This window comes from Protopterus annectens, chromosome 11.part0 (assembly GCF_019279795.1).
Source record: "Protopterus annectens isolate FY-2018-M chromosome 11.part0, PAN1.0, whole genome shotgun sequence".
Classification (NCBI taxonomy): Eukaryota; Metazoa; Chordata; order Ceratodontiformes; family Protopteridae; genus Protopterus; species Protopterus annectens.
The window spans coordinates 1,569,400,621-1,569,417,409 of NC_056745.1; the positions used below are offsets into that span (position 1 = coordinate 1,569,400,621).

General features: G+C 46.4%; 1 protein-coding gene across 1 annotated transcript in view; it reads right to left on the reverse strand.

Moving 5' to 3' along the window:
• The window catches only part of LOC122815105 (nuclear-interacting partner of ALK-like), a 592,488-nt gene that overhangs the window by 322,500 nt on the left and 253,199 nt on the right, over positions 1-16,789 (reverse strand). The window lies entirely within an intron of this gene.

A 16,789-nucleotide genomic window follows, 5' to 3' on the forward strand; every position in this document is an offset into this window, starting at 1 on the left:
AAAGCTGAACACTATTGTCCCTGCTCTGAAGGAGTAGATGCCTGGTGGGGGCAGTCAGGATCCAGTCGTCCATATACGGAAACACCTGGAATCCTTGAAGTCACAGGTGAGCCGTCACTACTGCCATACATTTGGTGAACACCCTAGGGGCTGTGTTGAGACCAAAGGGCAGAGCACGGAACTGGAAGTGACAGGCTCCCAGCCAGAAGCGTAGATGACTCTTGACGCCCTGTCAATTTTTATGTGGTAGTAAGCGTCTTTGAGCTCTAATGAACACATCTAATTGTCTTTCCCTAACAACGAGAGTATAGACTGCAGTGTTGCCATCCGGAACTTGTCCTTTACTGATTTGTTCAATCTGCTGAGGTCCAGAATGGGCCGCCAGTCCCCTGTACGTTTTGGCACTAAAAAGAATCTGGAGTAAGTTCCGAATCCTATTTGGTCTGCTGGGACGGTTTGGATGACTCTGACAGCAACTTGTTGACCTCCACAGTTGCTGATCCCTGTGATTGGGTGGAACATCTGGGATCTTCTTGGGAACAAAGAGTGGAAGAGAAAAGGGTATTACATAACCTCTGGTAATAATTCTTTGTACCCACTTGTCTTGAGTGATACTTAGCCAGGCTTCTGGATACAAAGAAATGAGACCTCCGACCGGCCCCAGAGAAGCACAGTCAAGCCCCACATCAGGAGTGCTGGTAAGGCTGGCCCCGAATGGAATAGCAACCTCCCTGGTTTTGCGGACCACCCCTGCCTCTAGGGGCAACGTCTACCATTTCCTCCTCCTCCTCTGCCTCTGAAGGAGGACTCACCCTGTGCCTCCTGGAAAAACCTCTAGGACATCATGAACCACATTTTACTGGCCCTCTCCCCCTTAGGGTATGGTCTAGAGGGAACAGTAAAAAGTACTCCCACGGAAGAGAGTGTTTTTCCTTCTTGCTCGCAGCAGGTGAAAGTGTCCCTTATCTTGGATACAAACAATGTGGAACTGTCGACTGGGGTGTTGGTAAAGGTAGACTTAAAGCGGTTCCATAAAGTTACACAAATGCATCCAGGAATGACACCTCAGGGAAATTCCTGAACCTGCAGCTCTACTCGCTCCATCAGCTGCATACGAAATAAGCCGCATAGAGGAGTTTAACGATAGAGGTCAAAGTGGACAACTGGGCAGAAACCTTGTCAGGGATTCCCTCAGTACATGTATCTTGTAGAGAATCTCCCAACTCTTTAAGGAGATTGCTCTGGAGCCTCGTAAAGTGAGTAAGGTGATTCAGCGATTTAAGGGTAAATGCCGCTGAACAAAAGATAAGCTTCCCGTATCTGTCCATTGTTCGAGACTCCTTATTTCGGTGGATGAGCAGAAGAAGACATCTCACCTAACTCCTTCTTAGTGGCTGCTGCTGCCACCACCATGGCATCTACAGGCACACCTTTAGATAAGTCTTTTCCTGGAGGGGAAGAAAGGAACTTGTTTGGTCTCCTGGGGACTGGCTCCACGGCATCAGAGGTATCCCACACCTTTCGCCTAACTAAATCCTTCAGTTCGTCGAAAGGTGGAGACACCCAAGAGGCAGAAGGTGGAGACCCGAAAGCCTTCAGGTACACTGACTCCTCATCAGAAGGGGTGACAGTGGGCCAGCCGCACCTCTGTTTAAGGAATTCGAAGATGTCTACAAAGGAGACATCATCAGAGAACGATTTGGGGGACCCTTCTGACTCCTCGAGGTCAATGTCAGATGCCAAAGACTCATCCTGGGAGTCGACATGCTTCCTCTTACAAGTCCTCTTCCATGGGGGCTCCTCAGAAGGACATTCCGGGGAGGTCTTGGAAGAGTGGGGGCCAACGGCTGGTGGCTCCTGAGGCTGGGGGGTCTCTGCTGCCGCTGGAGGAAGTAGGAGCTGAGACAGAAGTAGGTGCTATGGGGGGTGGTGCCGGTACCTCTGGTAGGAGCCGGTCGGGACAGCACACTCATCATCATCTCGAAAGCCGACCTCTCCGGCTCAGAGGAGACCTAGGATGCCGTTGGCACCAGAGCCATTGGCTCAGAGATAGACTCAGGGTCTGAACTCACCCTAGCCAACGTACCAACAGGAAGACTTGGAACTGAAGAAGTTCGGTTCTAAGCATCCCTGTCGGGGCCGACAGGAGAACTTCAACCTCTGGACACTACAGATGGCACTGAAAGTGTCTGAGCAGAACTCAGCTCCGAAACAACCACAATGGGAGCTGGAGCCAAAGGTTCCACTGGTGGTACCAAGCACTCTGGCTCCAAAAAAAACGTATGGCTCGGAGAAGGAATGAACACAGAGGGTTGAACGAGCTCAAGTGGATCCAAAGCAGACCGGGTCGAAGCCAACATCAATATATCACCTTTATCATTCTTATAAGAAAAGTCCAGGTCTGAACTGTCTGCAAACAGCTAAAGTTAACTATGAGTATGTGTCTATCTATTTGAGCCAATATTCATTTTTCTCCTGGGGAGCACTGTGCTTTGGCTTGTAAGCAACACACACAAACACACACCTTCCACTTTCTCCTTTCTGTTAGCAAATCATATCCATAACTGATCAATACTGTGCGTTTGTTAGTTTAAACTGAGACCACAGTAGCCTACTGATACAAGGTTATCCTGTTTTTCCACCTGAGAAATGGTTAATAAATGACTTACAGTTTCAGAGCAGTCCTTGGTCAATTCTGATTGTTTCTTAAACACAAACTTGTCTTTGCTTTGGCTCATTAGCAGCAGTACAAAAGAACTGCCTGCTCACACCCCTGCTCTCCCCCTCCCCTGTTTATTACCTTAAGCCAATCCCAAAGTTAATAAATATTACCTGTGGCAGGCACCATTTTTAAAACTACAACCACCCTTTGTCACTATCATATGTTCATTTATCAGTTTACTCTGTTATCCGATTGTTTCTAGCGCCCTTTTAAGAGCCACTAACAGGGTCTCTAGCCGCTTCGCTCCTCACCCTGCCCCCTATTCCCTCCCACATCCAGTGGTCCTACCTTTATTACACTCACAAACCCCACCCATCTTTCCAATAGCCAACCACAGCGCTAACTCAACACTACCTCCTCCATCTTCCCACTACTATCACACCTTCTCAACTGACATGTACAAGCATACCTTACCTATGCTCACTGCATTCACTCTCCTTGCATATCTTACATCCTACCAAAGCTCCATCATTCCCCCACTCAACCACTACCACTGTACTCACACCACCACTCATGTCTCACCCTCACTCAGCTCCCCTCCCACCAACTCAAGAACCATCCCTATGCACCTCCCACATATTCTACCAACTATATTACTCAAACATAAAGCATCCCTACAGCTTAACATAGTAACCCACCCACCATACTTATTACCCACAGAGCACAATCACAAGGCTTCCCTAATAAACAAACACATTCAAAAACTGAGAAAACTAATAACCTCATGCATATCAAAACTAGCCCTAAGGGGAGACATCCACCCCAACCCTGGCCCTACCATCTCCAAACCCAATCCTCATAATCAGACTAGAAACCACAACGTCTCCCATATCACAGACAATAGAAAGCCAAGTGACTTCCTTCTACTAAGCCTAAATATTATAAGTATATCCACTCCAACGGGGTACTTACCTTTAGTGAAGACTTCGGATCTGAAACTCAAACACGAAAATCTCAGGAGTCGGCCGACCGGCACTTGCGAACTGTTTCTGCTTCGGGCACCACACGGCAAAAAAGACTGAAGAAAATGGCGTCGGCTGCTTCTTTTATACCCTTGACGACCTGACATCAGGGAAGGGGCGACAGCAGCCGACGCAGGACCCAAGACTTTGGAATTCAGGCCAGCTGAGGGCAACCTGCCAGCAGGATTACCCAAATGTAATGACTGCAACAGTGAAACATGAAGAACATCATCCCTCCACTAGAAAACATCCTCAGCTGGTCTACCCACCATCTTCCCCAAGAAACTATAATTTTAGGTGATTTCAATATTGATTGGCAATCCTGTTCTGGCAACCATCCAACCCATCATGTAAACCTTCATGGCTTCACCCAACTAGTCCAGTCGCCAACCAGGATAAATAACTCCAGCAAGCACACTACCCAGGATTGGATACTAGTCAGTAAGAGCCCTTGGTCATATATAACAAGCTGCCAAGCTGCTTATCAGATAGCCTCAGTGATCACTCCCCAACATTCCAACTCAAAAAATATCTATACCAAGCTAAACCTGTCATCTACCGTCAAATACGTAAAAAACTAAACTTGAACCCACTCACATTCATCTCATCCCTCAAAGAATGTAAATGGCATCCTCTAAAGTACCTCATTCTTGATGACGCAGTTAAATTTTTTAATACTACCTTCCTGAGCATCCTTAATTACCATGCCCCCATAAGACTTTACAGAACCAAAGCACAACCCTCCCCATGGCTACAGAAAACCACTAAGTCAGAAATGAAAAACAGGGATAAAGCCTGGGAGCACTGGCGCAAAACCAAAACCCTCTCAACTAGACAGAAATTCCTAGAACTATGCAACAGAGTCAAAAAGCTAATAAAACAGGACAAATTCCAATACTACGAGTCTGCCCTAGACTCCTCCCAACACAGCCCCAAACAATTCTGGTCCTCCATAAAATCCATCCTCCACCCAGGTAAAGTCAGTACCCCTTCTCCTAACATCCCTCACTCCTCCGAAAATATTGCCAACCCATTCAACACACACTTCACACAACCATACTATCACTAGCTAAACAACACAATCCCCTCCCCTCCAACCCACACCTTCAACTAGTAATCTCCCCACTGCATTCTCTTTTTCTCCTGTACCTACCTCCAACATAAAAAAACTCTTAACTACACTTAAGCCCACCAAATTAGCAGCAGACAACCTCCCAAGTGAATATATAACAAAATCGCAGCTGATGCTCTGGTCTACCCAGTATCCATCTTGATTAACCGATCTCTGTCAGAAAGTTATGTTCCCACACTGTGGAAATTATCACATATAAATTCCCCCTCCACAAAGGCAGACCCTCCACAGAACTAACCAATTACCAACCCATAGCTATTCTCTCTCCACTCTCAAAAATACTAGAGAGATGCATACACTCTCAGGTCTCAGACTACCTCCTTACCAACAACCTCTTTTCCAATACTCAGCATGGCTTCCGACCAAACCATAGCAACACCACTGCCTTACTCTCCTTTACTAACACTATCCTTCAGCATAAAAACAATGGCTCTCTTTCCTCTGCTACTTTCCTAAACCTATCTAAAGCATTTGACATGGTCCCACACAAACAACTTATCTCTGTCCTCAATAACCTATCCTTCTCTCAGTCAGTCACCAACTGGTTTCAGAGTTACTTGTCTGACCGCCAACAATCCGTTGTATGGCAGAGTGACATATCTCCCCAACTACCTGTCTCCATAGGGGTTCTCCAAGGATCCATCCTTGGACCCCTACTCTTCTCTGTTTTCACCAATAATCTAGCCTCTGCCACCAAACATGGCACACTCGTACAATACGCAGATGACTCAACCATCATCTGCTCAGCCCAGTCCCTACCCAAACTGCAAAAAGTCACACAGGAAGCCTTTTCCTCTGTTGAAACTTTGTTATCCGATGCCCAATTAATACTCAACCCAAACAAAACTCAACTACTCCTCTTCCAACCCACCAAACATACTCAAAACAACTCTCACTTTAACATCACAGCAAAAGATAACACCATTATATACCCAACTGAACACACCAAATTGCTAGGAGTGGAAATAGACAAACTAAAATCTGACATTCACATATCCATGACCATAAAAAAAGTCCACAAAAAACTAGGAGCGTTATACAGAAATAAGCAACTTCTCACCAAAGCAGCAAAGATTTCAATAGCAAATTCCCATCTTATCTCCACCCTACTTTATGCCTCTCCAATATATACCAACCTAAGGCACTGCGATCTATACAAGCTAGAGACCTGCTACAACAAAATCGCCAAATTCACCACAGGGGCATCCTACCATAGTCACCACTGTCTCTCACTTGCTGAACTGGGCTGGCTTGAACTCCCTCACCTCCTTCAATGGTATCAACTCTCACTCACCCACAAACTAGTAAACCAGCCACTAAATGTCCTATTCCTCCAGAATCTACTCCAATCCTATCGCACCACCAGACCACTAAGATCCAGCAACAAAAATCATTTGCAGATCACTAAAGCCAATAACTCTGCTGGTGAAGCACTATTCTCTTGCGCGATAGCCAAATTATGGAACTCCCTCCCACCCACAATTACCTCCGTAATATCATGCACCCACTTCAAAACTTTACTAAAAGCACACCTAAAAACATGCTGGCTATGCCCTTGCAACTCCCACTCTAATATCACCCACCCCATCCAACCTCTACCTTTCTTTCCACCCCACTAACTACCTTGATTATAGCAAGCTCAGATGCTCATAAGCCTAGTACTTATTATACAGCAGGAACTTCTTATTGTAATATTTGTTAATGTCTGTTATGTACTTCTCAGATAAAGATTCTAGTTGTCTACTGATGTACTATGTTCTTCATCTGTAAATATGTTTGTAATTAATTGCTATGTTAATCAAATTAATCGCTATGTAATCCAATGTAACTACTGTCTGTTTATTTTAACTGTGGAGCTTTTCTCCCAGGGCCTCCACTGAAAATGGACCTACATCCAGTCGGACACTCCCAGTCAACAAATGTAAATAAATAAATAATTAATTTAGGCAAAGCAGACTACTTCAAAAGTCTCAGCACTACCCTCTCCACATCTTCTTCCGATAGATTCCTGGAAGACCTGGATGACCTAGTAGGAGATTGAGATCTCGAAGGTACAGGAGACTTCACTAACAAGGAGACTGGTAGAGGGTCCATAGACCGACTCCGAGAAGCAATCTCAAGAGTCTCAGCGCTCAGCTCCGAACAACTGGGAACCGACCCTGCAACAACATGCCACTCTCAGTTGGCTCTGAGGTTTGCTGAGCCAATGAGACAGTTTTTGCAACTTTAAGAGGTTGCTCCAAGACACCAGCCAGTGCCGGGTAGGGCCTCTTGGCAGATTTTGACTTTCCTTTGGTAGATTTAGAGGATGATGAGGAACTAGACAAATCTTCCTCGAAGGAAGGTTTAAGAAGACGTTTTAGGATTAATTTGTTCTTCCTGTCCTGCAACACCCTAGGTCTAAATACATCACAAAATAAACTGGTCTCCTGTAAATGGATGGCCCCTAAACAGTAAACGCAGTTACAGTGACCATCCGTCAAGGACATCTTTTGGGAGCACTTAACACATTTCTTGAAGCCAGATGGCTTATGCTCCTTACTCTCTTTAGACATTCTGATTAGTATAACACACGCACACAGAGAATGAGGAGGAGGACTAGGTCCTCTAACTTAAACAGGCCTAGCCCTGCAGAAAGGAAAGGAAAGGAAAGGATACCATGAGGACTAAGCAGTCCAGGAAACTAGGGGCTGGCTAGGATGCCCTACAAAACTGCAGAGGCAAACCCTGCCCTGGATTTGGAGAAAATAGGCAGGTGGTAACATTTGGTAAAAGTGTGAACAAATGTCCAGGTGGCAGCCTCCAGGATGTCCCTGGTGGAAACTCCTCTGAGGAAAGCTGCAAAGGTGGAGGCTGCTCTGGTGGAGTGAGTCCTGACCCCCTTGGGGGTGGGGGGAGGCTTTCTGTGTTGCTTGTAGCAGAAATGGATGCAGTGTGCTATCCATTCGGAAATGGTTTGGAGATGGCTTTGCCCTCTGCCCCTGCAGCAAAGCTAACCAGCAACTGATCAGATTTACTGAAGGATTTAGCCCTGTCTAGACAGAAAATGAGCTGTCTGTGCACATCGAGAGAGTGCAGGATCCTTTCCCCCTTGTTCTGCGGGTTAGGGAAAAAGGTGGGCAAATAAATGGATTAATTGAGAGCCACACTGGCCACCACCTTGGGCATGAAGGATAGGTTAGTCCTGAGGGATACCCTGTCAGCATGGAAGATGATGAAGAGTTCCACAGCCATGAGTGCTTGCAGCTTGGAGACCCTTCTGGCTAGAGTGATGGCCAGAAGGAAAGCTGTCTTCCAGGAGAGAAATTTTAGCTCTGCTAAAGAGGTTGGTTCAAAGGGGGCAGGGTGAGGTTTTCCAACACAAAGTTAAGGTCCCAAGATGAGGTTGGTGCTCTGGGTGGCCTCAAGTTGCTAGCCCCTCTTAGGAACTGTTTGATCAGAGGGTGTGAGAAAAGGGGCTGCTCAGTGGGGAAACGAGCAGAGATAGCAGAGGTATGAATTTTAATAGAGGAAAAAGAAATCACTGTGTAGTAGGTCAGCTAAGTAACCCAGGATGAGAGGAAGGGAGGCCTGTGCCGTATTGGCTCCCTCAGCCTGAATCCAGGTGCATAATCTTTTCCATTTGTCAGCATAAGACTTCCAGTGCCAGGGTGTCTGGCCTCACGTATAACATCTAGAAAGTACAGTTTTGTACCTACCATAAATGTAGATGTCCGATAGGTATGCATCTGCAGTCTTCACATATGGGTTGTCCTGCCTCAGGCAACCCTTCGGTCGGCTGGATTCCAAAGTCTGGGTCTGGCTTCAGCTGATGTCGCACTTTCCCCGACGTCAAAGCGTCTGGGGTATAAAAGCATCAGCCGACGCCATCTTCCTCAGTTTTTCTTGCCCCAGATGCCAGGTGCCCTCTAGGAAGGCTAAATTTGGAGGAATGCAATAAAATTCCAAACATTTGCAAAAATATATATACATGTATATACAAACAAATACACCATAATAGATTCCCCCAGCTAGCTAATAGAGGGGTAAGCACCCTAGGAATACCACAGCGGGGAAGGAGGGAGGGTAAACCTGACTGCAGATGCATACCTATCGGACATCTACATTTATGGTAGGTACAAAACTGTACTATGTCCTTCAAGGATGCATCTGCAGTCATCACATATGGGTAGAATACCATAGCCAATCTGGGGGGGGAGGTACTAAGTAAAGGATGGTGTGGTTAGGATACCCTGCAGGACTGCCGTAGCAAAACCTGCTCTGGATCTGGAATATAAAGGTAAATTGTAATGCTTGGCAAATGTATGCACGGAGCTCCATGTAGCAGCTTCTAAAATGTCCTTGGTAGCCACCCCTCTTAGGAAGGCTGTGGTGGTGGCTGTGGCTCTCGTGGAATGAGGTCTAATGTTAGCAGGCACAGTTTTTCCATGAAAGGAGTAACAAAAATGAATGCAATTCCCTATCCATTTTTAAATTGTCTGTTTGGAAATTGCTTTTCCTTGTACCCCAGCAGCATATGCTACAAACAACTGGTCAGTCTTTCTGTAACTCTTAGTTCTGTCCAAGTAGTAGCGCAATTGTCTGTGTATTTCCAGGGTGTGCAGAAGTCTCTCCCCTTTATTTTGTGGTTGTGGGAAGAATGTAGGCAAGTGAATAGCTTGGTTCAAAGATACCCTGGATACCACCTTTGGCATAAATGTAGGATTGGTCCTCAAAGAGACTCTGTCCTGATGAAAGATAAGAAATGGCTGCACTGCCATTAAAGCTTGTAACTCAGATACTCTTCTTGCTTAGGTTATGGCCAGAAGGAAGGCAGTTTTCCAAGACAAAAACTGTAGATCTGCCGATGCTGCTGGTTCAAAGGGAGGAAGTGTTAGCTTTTCCAACACGAAATTAAGGTCCCAAGTAGGTAGAGGATGTTTTTGATTCCTCTTAGAAACTGTCTTAGGAGAGGATTTGAGAAGACAGGTGGATTAACATTGTATTCTGCTGAGATTGCTGAGGCATGTATCTTAATGGAAGAGTAAGACAGGCCATTGTGGAACAATTCTGCCAAATATTCCAGTATATGTGCCATGTTCATCACTGTCACATCTAGGCCCTTTGCTGTGTTCCAGGTGTGAAATCTTTTCCATTTTGCTGAATATGCCTTCCTTGTGGAAGGCCGGCGAGCTTCCATAATAATATCCTTCACTCTCTGGGATAGGTTATCCTGAGGAGTAGTCACGGTATTCTCCAGGCAGTTAGCTGCAAGGTTTTCAGGTTGGAGTGCAGAGTCCTGAAATTGTGCTGCGTCAGTAGGAGTGGCCATAGGGGGAGAGGCCATGGTTTTGTCTGTGACATGCTCTTTAACAGTGGGTACCAGTGCTGTCTTGGCCAGTTTGGAGCTATCAGAATCACCCTGGGCTGCTCTGTCCTGATCTTCAGTAGGACCTTGGTCATTAATGGGAGAGGTGGGAAAGCATACACTGTTAGAGCTTTCCAGCTGAAAGAGAGAGCGTCCACTTTTCCATGCTTGTGGGTGGTATGTCCTTGAGCAGAATTTCCTCAGTTGATGATTGTGGGGGGAAGCGAACAGATCTATTTCCGGGCTTCCCCATGATTGTGTGATGAGTGAGAAGATGTCTGGGTGCAGCACCCATTCGTGTGCATCCATGGTAGTTCTGCTTAAGCCGTCTGCCAGAATATTGTCTTTACCTGGCACGAACTGGGACTGTAGCTGTATGTTGATGTAAATGTAAAAAGGTCCTTAATCTCTTTCTGGAATCAGAGAATTCCTGACCCTGCCATTGAAAATGTTCTCTCAGAGTGTAATGTCTCTCCAAAGGAAAACTCTTCAGGAGGGGAGGCCGAGGGAATAGATTCTTCAGCATCAGAATCCTCGTAGGCCGAATAAGCCTCCTCCTGGTGGTCTGACAGAGCAGAGCCATCAGTGGACTCATCTGAGGACTGGGGGTCAGAGGGCTCAACCCTGGACCTTTTGTCTGGAGGTGGATGAGAGCCCCTGTCCGGATGAGGTTGGGAACCTCTAATTAAAGAAATCAGATCCTCTGCTAGGCTAAGAATCTGAGAGCCAGTAGAAGGTCTCTGAGAGGAAACCTTGGGAGGCAAAGCTTTAGTAAGTTTAGCAGCTTTAGCCATAGAGAAAGCCTTAATGGACATGGAAGCAGGGGGTCTGGCTGCACCACGTGCAGGAGTAGACTTATCTAAAGGAATGGTGTCTGAAGGATCCTGGACACCGGTTTCAGTAGGTAATTCAATAACCGACTCGGCCGGGGCCTCGGGGGCCGAGGTAGTCGGTTGTGCGGTTTTGGTAATAGGAAGATGGCGTCGGCTGATGCTTTTATACCCCAGACGCTCTGACGTCGGGGAAAGTGCGACATCAGTCGAAGCCAGACCCAGACTTTGGAATCCGGCAGACCGAAGGGCTGCCTGAGGCAGGACAACCCATATGTGATGACTGCAGATGCATCCTTGAAGGACATCCTGTTTACTGACGTTGGCGGATTGATCGGGGGGTTAGGGAATAAGCCAAGCTGCCAAATTGAGGATCTGCAATTGGGGATGCATGAATTCTTCTTCCCTCTGGGTCAGGAGGGTTGGAATCCGAGTGAGATGACATGGTGGCAGTGGGCACCAGTGCTGGCGAGGCCAGTCTGGAGCAATAATAATCATTGGTTTCTCCTCCTTTATTTTGAGCAGTACCCTGGGGATGAGCGGTAGTAGAGGAAAGTCATACACCAATAGACTGACCCAGGGGAAGGACAGGGCATCCACTTTCCAAGCTATGCAGGGATGCTCCCTGGTGCAGAACTTGCTGAGCTGATGGTTGGTGTGGGAGGCAAAGAGGTCGACCTTCAGGGTGCCCCATTTCTGAGTTATTAAGGTGAAGGTTCTTTTGTCGAGCTGCCACTCGTGTGGGTCCAGAAGATTTCTGCTCAAGTGATCTGCCAGAGAGTTTTGAGAACCTAGTAGGAATTGTGCTAACAGGTGGAGTTGCATGGCAGCGGATGTGTGCCAAAGGATCATAGCCAGCCTGCATAGAGGGTAGGAGTAGAGTCCCTCTCTGCTTCTTGATATACCACATCACAGTGGTGTTGTCTGTTTTGATCAGGAGAGCCCCTGGGGAAAGAAGGGGCTTGAAAGCTGTCAAACCGTGCCGGAAAGCTATTGTCTCTTTTTGGTTGATGTGCAGATGGATTTGTTATGAGCTCCATTGGCCCTGTATGCACCTGCCGTCCAGGTGTGCACCCCAGGCATAGTCTGAAGCATCTGTGGTGAGGGTCTGGGCAGCAGCGGGTGGTGAGAAAGGTAGTCAGTCCCTTGTTGTAGGAGGATGCTGTTGCTCACCAAAGAAAACCTTTTCTGATGCAAGGTATTATGGGTATAAGAGTCTCCGGGTCTTGAGAGTGTTGACAACAAAGGATTTTTAGGTACCACTGAAGGTTCCTCATATGCAGTCTGGCATATGAAATGAGTAGAATGCAAGATGCCATGAACCCCAGAGTTTGCAGGATTTTCCTTGCAGATAACTGGGGTCTGGTGGCTAGTTGAGAGAAGTCGGCTGTCAGTAAAGTTTGCTTTTCTGTTGTAAGGAATGGCATCTGAGATGCTGTGTCCAGGCTTGCTCCCAAAAATATAATCCTTTGGGTGGGCACCTGTTTGGATTTCTTTTGGTTGACTGTGTACCCTAGGGGAGGTTAGTAGGGACTTTACAAAGGCCAGGTGCTTGAGCAGCTTTTCCTGGCTGTCTGCCTGAATTAGGAAGTCATCTAAGAATGGGTAAATCTGGATATTCATTTGTCTGCAAAAGGCAATAGCCAGAGCCAGACATTTTGTGAAAACTCTGGGAGCAGTAGATAAGCCAAAGGGAAGTGAAGAGATCCAGCCTTGAAGCAGAGATATTTCCTGCATGATATGCTGATAGGAACGTGGAGGTAGCCCTCTTTTAGGTCTAGGGTGGCTAGCCAAGCATCCTTGAAGAGCATGGGTAGCAGCTGCTGAAGGGTGAGCATTATGAATTTTGGTATCACCAGGAAGGTGTTTAGAATGGATAGACAGAGGATGGGGCGCCAGGTGCCCTCTTTTCTGGGTACCAAAAAAAGTCTGGAGTAGAAACCTTGGCCTTTCTGTTCTGCAGGAATGTGCTCTATTGCCCTCATAGACAGCAGAGAAAGGACTTTCTTTTGTGCCTCTGCCCACTGGTTTGGAGGTAGATCTGGGAAACCTTTTGGAGTTTGTATCCCTAGGACACTGTTGAGAACCGAGCGGTCGTTTGTAATGGTGGCCCAGGTGCTTGTGTCAAAGGAGAATTTTCCGCCTAGGGGTAAGTGAAGGTGGGCAGAGGGAGGTGGTGGGGGAGGAGAGTCATTGTGAGTTCTGACCATAAGGGGTGGCTTAGAACTCCCTGTTTTTGAAATGGAGTAAGTCCACTGTTTAGATCTCTGCATTCCATGGCTGCTGTCTGGGGGTCTGGGCTGAAATGACATGGTGGGAGCAGGAAACGACCAGTGCTTGGAGGGGCAATGCCTTCTGAACCTGGGTGGCTGGATCTGTAAGAAATCCTTAACTGTCTGCATAGATTTAGCTTTTTCTTCCATCTTTTTAAGACCTCCTCTGCCAATTAAGTTGTCTTTGTGCAAGGGTACATCCAACAATTTAGATTTAACATGGTCTGGCAAGGGCTGTTCCTTAAGCCATGCCTGTACTCTAAGGACAGAACCGGTGACTGCTGGCTTGCAAGAAGCTTCTAAGGCATCAACACCACAGTGCAAAGTGTATTTAGTTACTTGAATGGCAGAATGCATTAATTCTTGTAGCTCTTCAGATTCTGCACAAGCAGGAAAAAAAGACATTTTTTGTTCGAGTTCCAGGGTATGTTGCTGAAATTCTGGCATATGGAACTGGAAATTTAGTGCTCTGATAGCAAGAGTAGCAGAGGTGTATACTTTTATAACCCACCTGTCTAGTGCTCGGGAATCCCTATCTGAGGGGGTGGAATTCCTAGCAGAGGTTGCTTTCATTTCTTTAGGCCCTTGAGAAATTACCTCAGGGTCAGCAGTAAGATTTTTAAAAAGAAATTTGTGAGAGTCAGGGACTCTAATACCTGTCTGGTTATCTGGGTGCAGGGGGAGGGTGTCAGGAGTCAAACTGGATTCCAGGAAAACATCCTCTTCAACATCAAGTACTGGGGGGATGGCCAGGGGTCTGTGCTGTGGAAGATTTAAGAATTCCCTGAGTCTCTTTTTAGACCAAGGGTAGTCCTGACTTTCAAAGCACACGACTCCTCCACACAAAGTGTACACTAAAGAAAAACGGATACCGCCGACTCCACAATAAAGGGTATATCCTGTGCCAAACTCTGTAGTAGCCAAAAGTCACACAGCTCCGAGTGGTGCACAGTAAATACTGAATGAAAAACACTGGTCGATGAAATAATCAATGAACCAAGTTTTAATTCCAAAAAAGACAAACAGCAACCTGAGATTGAGCGCGCTTTCATCTGTTTTTACCAGACTTCATCAGAATCCTGACTTTCCCACAGGAAATGCTCCCTTAAGGTATGAAGGGTTTCCCAAAATGAAAAGTCCTCTGGGGGAGAAGCTGAAGGAATGGAATCCTCTACATCAGAATCCTCATAAGCAGACAGGGGTTGCATGTCTTCATATTCAGATGCATCAGAGTCATCAGACTCTTTTTCAGACTAAACTACAGGGGATAGAGCTCTCTCTTTTGGAAGGGGTAGCTTGGCTTTCCCTGATCAGCATAATAAGGTCTTCCGACATTTTAAGCATTTGAGACTGAGGCAAGGAAGCAGGTGCCTGAGATTGGGTCGTCGGTTTCTTGTGTGTGGTTTGTACCCTGGGCCTAAGAAACTCGGTAGTTTTCTAAAGAATGGTAGACGTGAAAGTCGTCAGTTTGCGTCTTGAAGTGGTAGTGCAAAGCACTTCCTCGGAAGCCGGTGCCTGCTCAGCAGCTCCAGACCTATCCAAGGGAGAGACAACAACAGGATCCTTATTCGAAGAAGAGTTTTGCGGCATTCTGAACTCCGAAAGGGTCTCTGTAGCAGCCTGCGAATCGACAGAAGCGGGCATCGGGGGCTGCGAAAGCACCTTACTGGGGACCGGAGAAGTGACAACTAGCTTTACAGAAGCTTCATCTGTAGGTTTGGACCTGAGCGGTCTATGTCTTTATCTTTTCATTTTTTCGGAAGATCTGCTGTCGGATGGCTTACCAAAGCAATATCGGAATTCAAGAACTGTAAGCGAAAATATCTAGCTACAATAAGGGCCCAACGATGTATAGCTCTGGCTTTGAACAAAGCACAGAAGTGACAGCAGGGGACGTCATGGTCTGGGCCTAAGCAAGTGATGCAGTAAGAATGAAAGTCTCGGTGTGGTAGTTATTGCAAGAAAAAAGGATCCCCAACAGGGTACTTAGCTATAGAAGACTTCAGCTTCAGTTCGGAAGACAAAACTCAGGTAGCGGCCGACCGGCACTCATGCAAACTGCTTCTGCTTCGGGCTCTGCAGCAAGAAAGACTGATGTAATGGCATCAGCTGCCTTACTTTATACTACTGACGACCTGACATCAGTCCTGAAGCGACAGCAACCAACGCAGAAATACTAAGCCTCTGGTATTTGGGCCAGCCGAGGGTTACCCTGGCAGGGATAACCCGAATGTGAGGACTGCAACAGTGAGACACAAAGAACATCTACAAATCAGCCTGATGAGTTGGTTCAAATGGAGCAAGTGTAATTTTTCCAACATAAGTTCAGATCCCAAGAGGAGCCACCTAGACGGTCGGGGATGCACCCCTTTCAAAAATATTTTGACATGAAAATGTATTGAAAGGGGAAGATCCACAGGCAAACATGCTGAAATAGCCACAAAATGAATCTTGAGAGAGGAGTAAGAACATAATAACTTCACAGATAGCATAGAACCAGAGAAATTCTAGTCTTCAAAGGGTTGTGCTTCTTGCCTTAACGCCAACTAGAAAATCTTTTCCATTTAGTAATATATGATTTCCTAGTAATACCTGCTAAATGGGGTCTATATTAAATTATCGAACGGCACGAATGTCGAACGGCCGAAATATCGAAAGTGCCATTCACATTACTTGGTTTTGTGGGGCCTGCGCCCCCCACACCCCCGCTAATTATATATACCAGCTCTGAGATAGCACTATAGTGAGGAAAGGGCAAAATTCCCAATCTTCACTGCACCCCAATCCCACAAACCAGAATTCGATGGACAGCACTTTCGATAATCTGGCTGTTCGACAATTTAATATAGACCCGCTAAATGTACTCAAGAAAAGAAAGGTGCGTAAAAAGCATTAAAACTATCAATCAGGCAGTTAGCTGAAGTTCTTTCACGGTGGGATTTATTAAACAACCTCTGTACTGTGCGAGTTGGTCCAGTCCATAAGGAAGTTTGTGGTAATTATTCTTGGCCATTTCCAAAAGGGAGAAAAGTGCAGTTGTGTAAAATCTTACCATAATGGTAGATGTTGTTCTCCTCATTACTGTAGTATTCATTACACTACGGATCCCCTGCCAATGGCATCCCAAGATCTGGCCAGTATACCAAAGCCTTTAAGTTGCTTAAAGGTACACCGTAAGTCACACGTATGTTCCTTGCATAGCATAGGGCATATAAAGGAGATGTCCAGACATACCAACCTCAGAAATGGCAGCCCTAGTAGGAATACCAGCCAAGGAAAAGAAAGGTAATCAGTACATCCAGAAGATAAGTGGACCAGGGGGAGGAGGGAGGAAGTGAATACTGCAACAGTGAAGAGAAAGACATCTACCATTATGGTAAGAGTTTACACAGCTGGACTACGTCCTTCCATTTCACTGCTGCAGTATTCATTACACTAGTGAGCAGAGCTGGAGGAAGAAGGACCAACAGAGCTCTTTAGGAAACCATGAAAGATGGCCCTAGCAAAACCATCCCTAGCTCTG